The sequence below is a fragment of the Anomaloglossus baeobatrachus genome, chromosome 1 (assembly GCF_048569485.1).
Source record: "Anomaloglossus baeobatrachus isolate aAnoBae1 chromosome 1, aAnoBae1.hap1, whole genome shotgun sequence".
Lineage (NCBI taxonomy): Eukaryota > Metazoa > Chordata > Amphibia > Anura > Aromobatidae > Anomaloglossus > Anomaloglossus baeobatrachus.
The window spans coordinates 695,309,492-695,321,523 of record NC_134353.1 but is presented as its reverse complement, the minus strand read 5'-3'; the positions used below and the strand labels follow the sequence as shown (position 1 = coordinate 695,321,523).

Here is a 12,032-nt window from a genome sequence, read left to right as displayed (position 1 = left end):
TCATTCATAGATAACACATTAACATTGTTAGGAGTCATGTCAGTACGGGCTGAAGGTTCAGCCCTTGGGGGGGGCCCAAACTGGGAGGTTATCTGCCCCAAATCTGTCCCAAGTAGCACGTTTGCAGGGATCCGATCAGTTACCCCCACCTCCCTCACCCCCCGCCCTGCGCCCCAGTCCACATAAATGTCAGCAACAGGCAGCGCCGGGTCAGTGCCTCCAATCCCGGAGACAGCGAGGGTTTTTCCAGGGATCAAGTCTTGGGGGGACACCATCTCAGGCCGCACCAGAGTCACCTCCGAGGCGCTGTCTCGCAGTCCTATGGTCACAGACCGGCCGACGGTGACAGGTTGGAAGCTGTCCAGGGACCTACCACCACCCCCACCCACACAATACACCTTGGGCGGCCCTTGGGACGGGGATGGAGCCGGGGCCTTGGGACGCTGAGGGCACATGGCCTTGAAGTGTCCAGGTAGGTTGCACTGGTGGCACCGTCTTGGTTCTGCCACGGGCCTGGAGAGGGGAGTTGAGGGGGACACCCCCTGCAGTCTAGGGGCAGGTGGGGCAGTCGCAGAATTCATCTTACCCCCTCTCCAGGTGCTGCTGGTGGCCGCTCTCCTGGCCTCAGGGGCCCGGTTGTTGGTGTAGTCATCGGCAAGGGCAGCTGTAGCCGTGGACCCCTTTGGCTTCTGGTCTCGGATGAACTGGCGGAGATCCTCAGGGCAGTTCCACAAAAGTTGCTCCGTGATGAACAAGTCCAGGATCTCCGGTCCGGTGGAAAGCTGCAGGCCTTGGGTCCAGTGGTCGGCAGCTCGGGCAAGTGCCCGCCTGTGGTCAGCCCAGGAGTCCTTTGGTCCCTTCTGCAGGGTCCGGAACTTCTTGCGGTAGGACTCCGGAGTGAGGTTGTACTGTTGGATCAGGGCCCGCTTGATGGTGTCGTAGCCCTGATCTGCCTCAGCAGGCAAGTCCCCAAGGATATCCAGGGCCTTACCCCTTAGACGGGGGGTCAGGTATTTGGCCCACTGGTCCTTGTTCAGATGGTGCTGCAAGCAAGTCTGTTCAAACGCAGTCAAGAAAGAGTCCAAGTCTCCATCCTTCTCCAGCACTGGGAGGTCCTCAACACGGACCTTTGGAAGTTTGGTGTCTTGAAGGTCACGTGTGGCTGATGAGGGCCGGAGCTGAGCTAGCTGCAGCTGGTAGTCACGCTCTGCCTGGCGCTCTTCACGCGCTGCCTGCCGCTCCGCAGCCTCAGCCTCACGCGCTGCTTGCCGCTCTGCCCTGCGCTCTGCCAGGAGTCCCTTGTAGCCCTCCTGGTCTCCAGCCTGGAGAAGGGCCATAGCCATTTGAAGAAGGCTATCCGAGCCTCCCAGGCTCGGTGGAATGGCACGTGGTGATCTGCGGCCCGCTGCGGAGCCTGGTGATTCACTGTCCCTTTCAGAGCGGAGGGCTGGCATCTGGCTCGTTGAGGAACCTTGGGTGAGCTCCTCCTCATCTTGTCCAGCAGTGCCAGGTTGTGCAATGTCCTCGGCAGAACGGTTTTCTGGCGTCGAGCTCCTGGAGGACTCGTGGGCAACCTCCTCATTGCTGTCCACAGCACCGTCCTCCCTCTCTTCGGCTCCTGCCTTAGCATTGGCCAGTTGCATAGCTCTGCTCCTGGTGCCATCAGCCATTCTTGCAGACTTTTGGTCACTGACACAGAACTGACACCTGATGCCTCCACACACCTTACAGTATCTGCACTCTGACACTCTAGTGTTGAGCTAGTCTGAAGACCCCAGCAGCCACAGCTGCTGCAGGCAGTCTTTAGTGTCTGGGAGTATGGGTCTCACACTCACACACACTATTATCTCGATCCCACCGCTATGCCACCAATATGTCACAAACCACCGGGGGGGTCACTCAGAAATCCCCCGCGCTGGCTACCAGTACGTCACAATCGGGGGGTAACAAGTGGGGGTCACCCCTCCTTTATACCTCCCGACCGACAGACAGAGCACGTGACGCGCTCTCTAGCGCCCCTCTTATAGTCAGGCCAATTATGGAATTGCCCGACAATAAGCAAGGAGGCCGCTATACTACTTATGCCGATTATTGAAGGGTCCCCGGTGAGAGTAGGGTATATATTCCCCCGACCTCCGCGGGCGGAATATATAATATCTTCCCGAATCTCACTGGCCTCCCCACAATAATCCTTGGCACAACTCGCTGCCACCAACCGCTTCACGGTAACTATTAGCCGAACACACAGACGTGGGATTCAAGATCGAGATAACAGAACAGCCCAAGATTAATTATATAATTTAATCGGCCTAAAGCACACTAGAACTACAATATATACAATAGGGAATCTACAGAATATACATATGTCAGAGTACAGTTACAATCAAAGCATGGGTTACAAACAGGCATACACAGTTCCAGCAGTTACCTTGTTGCGTCTGGCCACAGGGGGGCGCTGTAGGCCAGGTTTCCAGGAACTCCCTCACAGGTCTTTCCCAACCAGGCCCCCGAGCAGAAGAACACTGGAAAATGGCCGAAGTAGGGTTATCAACCTGGGCAATCCAGGTCCCCTCCTACCTTAGTGACCTCACAGGGAAGCACTGCTCCACCCCTGGCTGGAGTTATGGACAAAATCCACAACATGGAATATGGCCATAACTTGGCCTGGGAGCGTCGTAGGCGGACGCCAATGCTCTCATTGTGACAGTTATGAATTTAGCTACAGAACGAGGGGACTCATGACCTGTCTGCCAGTTCCCCATTGGCTGATATCACGCCTGGGGCATTTCCCAATGTCCTGCTCCCATAAAAAGGGGGTGCCGGCATCGTCCACATGCGGAGACACCATTTTTATGGTTGCCATATTTATCGGAAATATGGCTTGCGAGATATGAACCATTTTTTACTGGAGTCGTTCTGTCTGGCTATTTCCATAGCCTTGCTAACTAGCTAGCAGCTCCTACTACAGGGTGACGGCAGGGAGTCATCCTGTGTCCATTGTCCCTAAGCCACCTAATTTCCATATCACAGGACATGGCCATGGGATTTGTTGCTAAACCAGTTGTGTGAAGGAAAGGGGGGGTGACACCAGGAGAGGGCTTCCTGACATACTTGAATATCATGATTTATCGTCATATCTCCGGATTTACCTCACACCCTCTTTTCTTCCATCCGACATAGTCAGCAGCTGCTGCTGACTAAAAACAATGGAGCTATGCGTGCGTGTCTGACCTCCTGCGCACAAAGCTAAAACTGAGGAATCCGTACTCCTACGGGAGGGTGTATAGCCAGAAGGGGAGGGGCCTTACACTTTTAAGTGTAGTTCTTTGTGCGGCCTCCAGAGGGCAGTAGCTATACACCCACTGTCTGGGTCTCCCAATTAGGAGCGAAAAAGAAATATAAATTAGAAGTATTTAACCCGTCCCCATAAATTTTAAACCTTTGAAAATTTCAGGGAACCTGTCACCAGATTTGTCCCCTATAAGCTGCGCCCACCACTAGTGAGACCTTATATACAGCCTTCCAGATTTCTGTATACGCGTACCTAGGCTGCTCTGTATAACAAGACCTTTTATTATACTCACCTGCAGGGCGGTCTGGTCTGATGGGTGTCACTGGTCTTTATTCGATGCTTCCTCTCTTTTAATGGTCATCCTCATTTATTCGTGTGGAGGACGTGTCCCAAGTCATCCCCACACAGGCCTCCATTGTGCTCCCGTTCATGTACACTTCACTACCTGCTGCGGGCAGAGCAGAATTCTGTAATGTGCAGGGGCAGGGAGAGGCCAAAGTCTGCCAGGGCACTACAATACTTTGCCCTCAGCATGGCAGAGAAGTGCGATATAAGACACTGTAGGACGCGTCATCCACGTGAAGCAGAAAAGAACGGCAATCACAAGGGGAGGCGCCGGATCAAGACCAGCGATTCTCATTAGACCGGACCACCCTACAGGAGTATAATACAAGGTAGTTTTATGTTCTACAGAGCGACTTGGAGGACTTCTATACAGTCATCTAGAATGCTGTAGATTAGGGAATATAGGTGATGGCTGCAGCTTGTAAGGGAAAGAAGGGAATTTTGTTTACTTACCGTAAATTCCTTTTCTTCTAGCTCCAATTGGGAGACCCAGACAATTGGGTGTATAGCTATTGCCTCTGGAGGCCACACAAAGTATTACACTTAAAAGTGTAAGGCCCCTCCCCTTCTGGCTATACACCCCCAGTGGGATCACTGGCTCACCAGTTTTAGTGCCAAAGCAAGAAGGAGGAAAGCCAATAACTGGTTTAAAGACCAATTCAATCCGAGGAAACATCGGAGAACTGAACCATACCACATGAACAACATGTGTACCCGAATAAACAGAAAAACCCCGAGAAAACAGGGCGGGTGCTGGGTCTCCCAATTGGAGCTAGAAGAAAAGGAATTTACGGTAAGTAAACAAAATTCCCTTCTTCTTTGTCGCTCCATTGGGAGACCCAGACAATTGGGATGTCCAAAAGCAATCCCTGGGTGGGTAAAAGAATACCTCATGATAGGGCCGTCAAACGGCCCTCTCCTACAGGTGGCCAACCGCCGCCTGAATGACTTATCTACCTAGGCTGGCGTCTGCCGAAGCGTAGGTATGCATCTGATAATGCTTGGTAAAAGTAAGTAGACTCGACCAGGTGGGTGCCTGACACACCTGCTGAGCCGTAGCCTGGTGCCGTAATGCCCAGGATGCACCCACGGCTCTGGTAGAATGGGCCTTCGGCCTTGAGAGAACCAGAAGCCCAGTAGAACTGTAGGTTTCAAGAATTGGTTCCTCGAGCCCCCGAGCAAGGGTGGATCTGGAAGCTTGCGACTGTTTACGCCGACCAGCGACAAGGACAAAGAGTGCATCCGGGTGGCGCAGGAGCGCCATGCGGGAAGTAGAACCTGAGTGCTCTCACCAGAACCAACAGATGCAAATCTTTCTGAAATTGATGGACTGGACGAGGACACAAAGAAGGTGAGGTGATATCCTGATTGATATGAAAATGGGATACCACCTTAGGGAGAAATTCCGGAACCGGACGCAGAACTACCCTGTCCTGGTGAAGGACCAGGAAGGGAGTTTGTATGAGAGCGTTGCTAGCTCGGAAACTCTCCTAAGAGACGAGACCGTTACTAGAAGGCCACTTCCCGTGAAAAACGGGAAGGGAGACATCCTTCAAAGGCTCGAAAGGCGGCATCTGGAGAGCAATTAGAACCTTGTTCAGATCTCAGGGCTCTAACGGCCGCTTGTACGGAGTGCTGAGAAGACAAACTCCCCGTAGGAACGTGCGTACCTGAGGAAGTCGTTGTTTCTGAAAAAATACAGATAGCGCTGAGACTTGTCCCTAAAGGGAACTGAGCGACAACCCATTTTCCTACCTAGATTGCAGGAAGGAAGGAAACATAGACGATGCAACCGGCCAGGGAGAAACACCCTGCGCCGAGCACCGAGATAAGAACATCTTCCACGTCCTGTGGTCAATCTTGGCGGACGTTGGTATGCTAGCCTGTCTCATGGTGGCAACCACGTCCTGAGGTAATCCTGACGACACTAGGTTCCAGGACTCAATGCCACACCATCCGGTTGAGGGCCGTAGAATTCAAATGGAAGAATGGCCCTTGAGACAGCCAGTCTGATTGGTCTGGTAGTGCCCCCGGTTAGCCTACCGTGAGGCACCACAGAACCGAGTACCACAACATCCTCGGCCAATTTGTAGCGACGAGGATGGCGCGGCCGCAGTCGGTCTTGATCTAGCGCAGTACTCTGGGCAACAATGCCAGAGGTGGCACCTAAGGTAGCTGGAACTGCGACCAATGCTGAACTAAGGCGTTTGCCGCCAGAGCTCGATGATTGTGAAACCGTGCCATGAAGCTGGCACATTGTTGTTGTGCCGTGACGCCATTAGATCGACGTCCGGCCTCTGTCAGCGGCGCCAGATCTCCTGAAACCCGTCCGGGTGAGGAGACCATACTCTTTCGGCCACACCTCAGCGACTTAGGAAGTCAGCTTCCTAGTTTCCACACTTGGGATGTGAATTGTGGATATGGTGGATGCCGTGTCTTCCACCCACATCAGAACCTGCCGGACTTCCTGGAAGGCTTGCCGGTTGCGCGTTCTTCCTTGGTGGTTGATGTATGCCACCGCTGTGGAGCTGTCCGACTGAAGTCGGATATGCTTGCTTTCCAGCCGCTGTTGGAAGGATTGTAGGGCAAGATACACTGCTCTGTGTTCAAGAACATTGATCTGAAGAGTGGACTCTTGCTGAGTCCACGTACCCTGAGCGCTGTAGTGGAGAAAAACTGCTCCCCACCCTGATAGACTCGCGTCTGTCGTAACTATCGCCCAGGACGGGGATAGGAAGGACCTTCTTTTTGACCAAGAGGTGAGAAGAAGCCACCACCGTAGAGATTCCTTGGCCGCCTGAGAAAGAACGACGACTCTGTTGAGGGACGTCGACTCCTCGTCCCATTGGCGGAGAATGTCCCATTGTAGTGGACGCAGTAAAACTGCGCGAAAGGAACTGCCTCCATTGCTACCATCTTACGTAGGAAGTGCATGAGGCGTCTCAATGTGTGCGACTGGTTCTTAAAGAAGAGCTTGCAGCCCGTAGTGAATGCTGTTTGTCTAGCGGCAGCTTCACTATCGCTGAGAGAGTAAGAAACTCTATGCCTAGATATGTTATCGATAGGGTCGGGGTCGGATCTGACTTTAAAAAGTTGATGATCCACCCAAAACTCTAGAGAGTCTCCAGCGCAACGTTCGGGCAGTGTTGGCATGTTTCCTAAGAGAGTGCCTTGACAAGTAGATCGTCTAAATACGGGACCACAGAGTGACCCTGAGAGTGCAGGACTGTGACTACTGCTGCCCTGACCTTGGCGAAGACCAGTTGGACTGTCGCTAGCCGGAAGGTAGAGCTACGAACAGAGGGTGTTCGTCTCCTATAACGAAGCGTAGAAACGCTAGTGCTCTGGATCAATCGGCACGTGTGGATAAGCATCCTTGATGCCTAATAATGCTAGGAAATATCCTTGGGACCTTGAGGCGATGACATGGCGGAGGGATTCCATCCGGAACCGCCTGGTGTCCACGAGCTTGCTGAGCATTTTTAGATCCAGAACGGGACGGAACGGCCCGTTGTTATAGGTACCGCCAAGAATTTGGGGTAAAAACCGTGACCTTGTTCCTGAAGAGGAACGGGGGTCATCACTCTTTCTGCCTATAGAGTGCACCCTGTTTGCAGAGAGCAGCGGCCCGGCCGGGAGGTGGAGAAATTCTGAAGAATCGAGTTGGAGGACGAGAAGTGAGCTCTATCCTGTACCCGTGAGACAGAATGCCTCACACTCAATGGTCATTGACCTATGGCAGCTAAATATCGCCAAGGCGGGAGAGCCTGCTACCGACCGAGGCCGCAAGTCATGAGGAAGCCGCCTTGGAAGCGGGTTTTCAGACTGTCGCTTTTTTGGGCGAGACTGAGCCCGCTAAGAATCTTAGCTCCTCTGATCCTTTTGAGTCCACATTGGACGAGGAAAAATGGGACCTGCCCGAGCCTCGAAAAGGCCGAAAACCCCGACTGCCTCTTGCTCTGTTGGGGTTTGTTGTGTCCGGGCTGAGGAAAGGATGAATCCTTACCCCTGGACTGTTTGATGGTTACATCCAACGCTCACCAAACAGTCGGTCAGCAGAAAAAGGCAACTGGTTAGGCAACCTTTTTTGGAAGCAGAATCTGCCTTCCATTCACTTAACGAGCAGACCAGGCTCTGCTTAAAAACACGGAGTAGCGGAGGCTACCGCCGCACGGTTCGCAGAGTCCAGGACAACCTGAATCGCGTAAGAAACAAATGCAGACATTTGAGAGGTTAAGGATGCCACCTGCGGCACAGATGTACGTGTAACCGTGTCAATCTGTGTAAGACAAGCTGAAATAGCTTGGAGTGCCCCAAGGGAGAGAATGCCGGAGCCAACGGTGCGCCGACAGCCTCATAGATGGCTTTCGACCAGAGATCCATCTGTCTGTCAGTGGCATCTTTGAGTTTGCAGTTCCATCTCCCACTGCAACTATGGATCTAGCTACAAGCCTGGAGATTGGAGGATGCCGCTCGGGACATTGGGTCCAGTCCTTGACCAAGTCAGGGGACAGGGATAACGTGTATCCTAAGCCGTTTGGAGAAGCGCATATCTGGATAAGCGTGGTGTTCCTGGACTGCCTCTCTGAAGGCAGAGTGGTCCAGAAAAATACGTGAAGCTGACTCCTCCACTGGAGGAGCTGTGAGAAATAACCCACATTCTATAGATGGACGCTATAAGATTATTTACTATGGCGTCACAATCAGGTGTATCCAGATTGAGAGCGGTCTCAGGATCAGAATCCTGAGCCGCTACTTCCGCCTCATTACACAGCGAGTCCTTCTGTTAGGACCCTGATGAAACCGAGGCCGCTCATAGCGAGCCCACTTAGGCTGTCTGGGACTGACGTCCGTGCAGAGCCGTGACTCTGGGATGCGTGTGACATTCCCGGAGCTGTTAGTTATTCACACTGAGGGGGGCCATGGATCAATGACTCAACAGTGCCCATATTGTGAGAGACATGTCCGGACTGCTAGGCTTCTAGTATCATAGCCATAGTCTCAGAAAAACTGTCAGTAAATACTGCAGACACCGTCCTCATCCCCTGGCCATTAGTGCATACAATGGGAGCCTATGTACCTGCCGGCCGTATAGCCGTACATGCTGTACCAGCTGTATAGAAAAACATGTGGTTCTGCACCTTTGTTTTACACAGAGAATATGCTGATAACTCCTCCGCATAATCCAGGAGGGTATATACAACGTGCGACCAAACAGTGCAATGTATATAGTACAAGCATATCTATAAGTGCACTTCTGCACTAGTGGGGTTAGCACCACAGGTGCTGCTTAACGCCTGTTACAGCGATTGTGTGACTATCAGAATGCCAGGGTCTTCCACACTTGTCTCTGTATCGTACAGAACTGACACTAATGGCTGCCGGTGTCCTTGTAGAGAAGGAAGCCGTGGGCGTGCCTGAGAAAGTGCGGGAATCCGGATTCACAGTGCACACAGTGAGAGGGGTGGAGTATGCAAAACATACTCCAGCTCTCAGCTCTGCTCTATGCAGCGTCACGCCCCTACCCTGACTGTCAGGGCTGTGGGCGGTAACGAAGGGAGACTAGGCCCAGAAGCCGGGGACTCGAGTTAACAGCGCGGCCGCCGTAAAAGCGCGGGCCGCGCTGAAGTCCCCGGCGCACCACAAGTGCCAGCCGCGCCGCAGTTCCAGCGGCCGGCGCGACCGATTCATAGAAGTGGCCAGCGTCCCGCCCCTCTCCTGACTGGCAGGTCTGGGGGCGGGAACGAACGGAAGCAGGCCGCAAAAGCCGGGGACTCTAGTTATCAGCGCGGCCGCCGTAAAAACGCGGGCCGCGCTGAAGTCCCCGGCGCACCACAAGTGCCAGCCGCGCCGCAGTTCCAGCGGCCGGCGCGACCGAATCATAGAAGTGGCCAGCGTCCCGCCCCTCTCCTGACTGGCAGGTCTGGGGGCGGGAACGAACGGAAGCAGGCCGCAAAAGCCGGGGACTCGAGTTATCAGCGCGGCCGCCGTAAAAGCGCAGGCCGCGCTGAAGACCCCGGCGCACTACAAGTGCCAGCCGCGCCGCAGTCCCAGCGGCCGGCGCGACCAATTCCCATAAGTGAGCCTGCTTCAGCAAAGCTGAATGAGGCCATGGCACAGGCGCCGCAGCGCTGATGTCCCCCGGCGCACTACAACACCCAGCATGCTGCGGTGTGAGCGCCAAATGCACGGGGACACAGAGTACCTTGAGGAAGCAGGGCCATGTCCCTGATGTACTCCGCTCCATCCAGCATCTTCTCCAGGGGCTGTAGATGGAGCACGGTCTCAGTGCCTGGAGACCGGTAAATCCCACTTCACCCAGAGCCCTGTAAAAAGGGATGGGGAAGGAATCAGCATGTGGGCTCCTGCCGCCGTACCCGCAATGGGTACCTCAACCTTACAAACACCTCCGACATACAGTGGGGTGAGAAGGGAGCATGCTGGGGACACTATATGTGTCCTCTTTTCTTCCATCCGACATAGTCAGCAGCTGCTGCTGACTAAAAAGTGGAGCTATGCGTGGATGTGTTGCCTCCTTCGCACAAAGCACAAAACTGGTGAGCCAGTGATCCCACTGGGGGTGTATAGCCAGAAGGGGAGGGGCCTTACACTTTTAAGTGTAATACTTTGTGTGGCCTCCAGAGGCAATAGCTATACACCCAATTGTCTGGGTCTCCCAATGGAGCGACAAAGAAATCCTGGTGACAGGTTCTCTAAGATGTTTCCAGTTTTGTCACATTTCACTTTTATAAAAAAACATTCTAAAAAGTCTACAAATTTTTATTCTGGTTGTGCCCATTTCACACCACAGGGTGGTATCACAGTCTTGTGATACTAATGCTACATTTGATGGGCTGCACAGCACTGCTCCGATGTGTTATCACCAGCTCCATTCCCTTATTATTCATCTCCCTCAGTCTCTCCTTCCCTGCGCTGTGCCCATGATCCCCACAATGGTAAGTGCCCTGCCCTTTAACTAGTGCCACCTGCTCTACCAGTCAAGTTGCCATCCAGTGATTGCTCTTCAAAAATGTGATGCCTCTAGTTATACAGTGGCATAGTTTGTATGCCCTATTGTACATCACGTTATCGGCCAGAGCCAGTAAATAGCTTAAACTGGTCAAGATAAAATGTGTTAAACCTATACTGGAAGCCAGGTCCCTGAAGCCATTCCCACTTTGGATAATGGCAAAAAGGTCCACAACGCCAAGTTGTAGTTCATTCTGTCTACTGGCTTAGATTAGGACCAGTATGTCCCATCATTCAGATTCAGTATATTATGGTAGTCATTCCCATGACTACTTTGTTACTAGACTGATAGGATCTAGAACAATTTCATGGATATTTTTCCAGGTAACAGATTTTTCAATTATATTTGGTTTGTGAAGTTGCTAAAAAATTCGACATATAACATTAAAGGGAACCGGTGACCACTTTTTTCGGCCTATAAGCTGCGGCCACCACCACCAGCCTCTTATATACAGCATTCTAACATGCTGTATATAAGAGCCCAGGCCATGGGTATAACATAAAAAAAACACTTTATAATACTAACCTAACGGTTGCACGGTTGGCCATATGGGAGTCTCCATTGTCTGGTGCCTGCGACTCCTCTTTCGGCCATCTTCGTCCTCTTTCTGAAGCCTGGGTGCATGACGCGTCTACATCCTACACACTCGCCGGTCCTGCGCAGGCGCACTACTATACTTTGATCTGCCCTGCTCAGGGCAGATCAAAGTGCGCCTGCTCAGGACCAGAATGCCGGCGAGTGTGTATGACGTCGGATCCTACCTGCACAGCGGCTAGAGAAGGAGAGCAAAGATGGCTGAAAGAGGCACCGCCGGCACCGAACACACCCATAAGGCCCACCGCGCGACTGGTAAGTATTATAAAGTATTTTTTTTATGTTATACCCCCGGCCTGGGCTCTTATATACAGCATGTTAGAATGCTGTATATAAAAGCCTGGTGGTGGTGGCCGCAGCTTATAGGCCAAAAAATGGTGATAGGTTCCCTTTAATCTCCTTGCCCTATGTATGAATGGGTACAAGAAGTGATCAGTGTCATTAACAGAGGAAGCTACAGTACAGGCATAAGAGTCTTAGGCTATGTGCGCATGTTGCATTCTGTCCCTGCAGAAATTTCTGCAGTGATTTGAACAGCACACGTGCGCTTCAAATCGCTGCAGAAACAAAAGCAGATTCCATGCGCTCTGCATGTAGTCCCTCCCATAGACAGAGCAGGGACTTCATGCAGAGCGCACGAAAGTAGTGACATGTCACTTCTTAGAACGTGCGCTTCGGGCAGCAGCCGAAGCGCTGCGCTCTAATACGTCACTTGCGCACGTCTCCTGCATAATCTCCATAGATTATGCAGGGGACGCAGGACGCATGCAG

General features: G+C 52.6%; 1 protein-coding gene across 1 annotated transcript in view; it reads right to left on the bottom strand.

The window, feature by feature from the left end:
• Positions 1-12,032, bottom strand: part of RNF10 (ring finger protein 10) — a 50,571-nt gene that overhangs the window by 29,933 nt on the left and 8,606 nt on the right. The gene's annotated exons all lie outside the window — the stretch shown is intronic.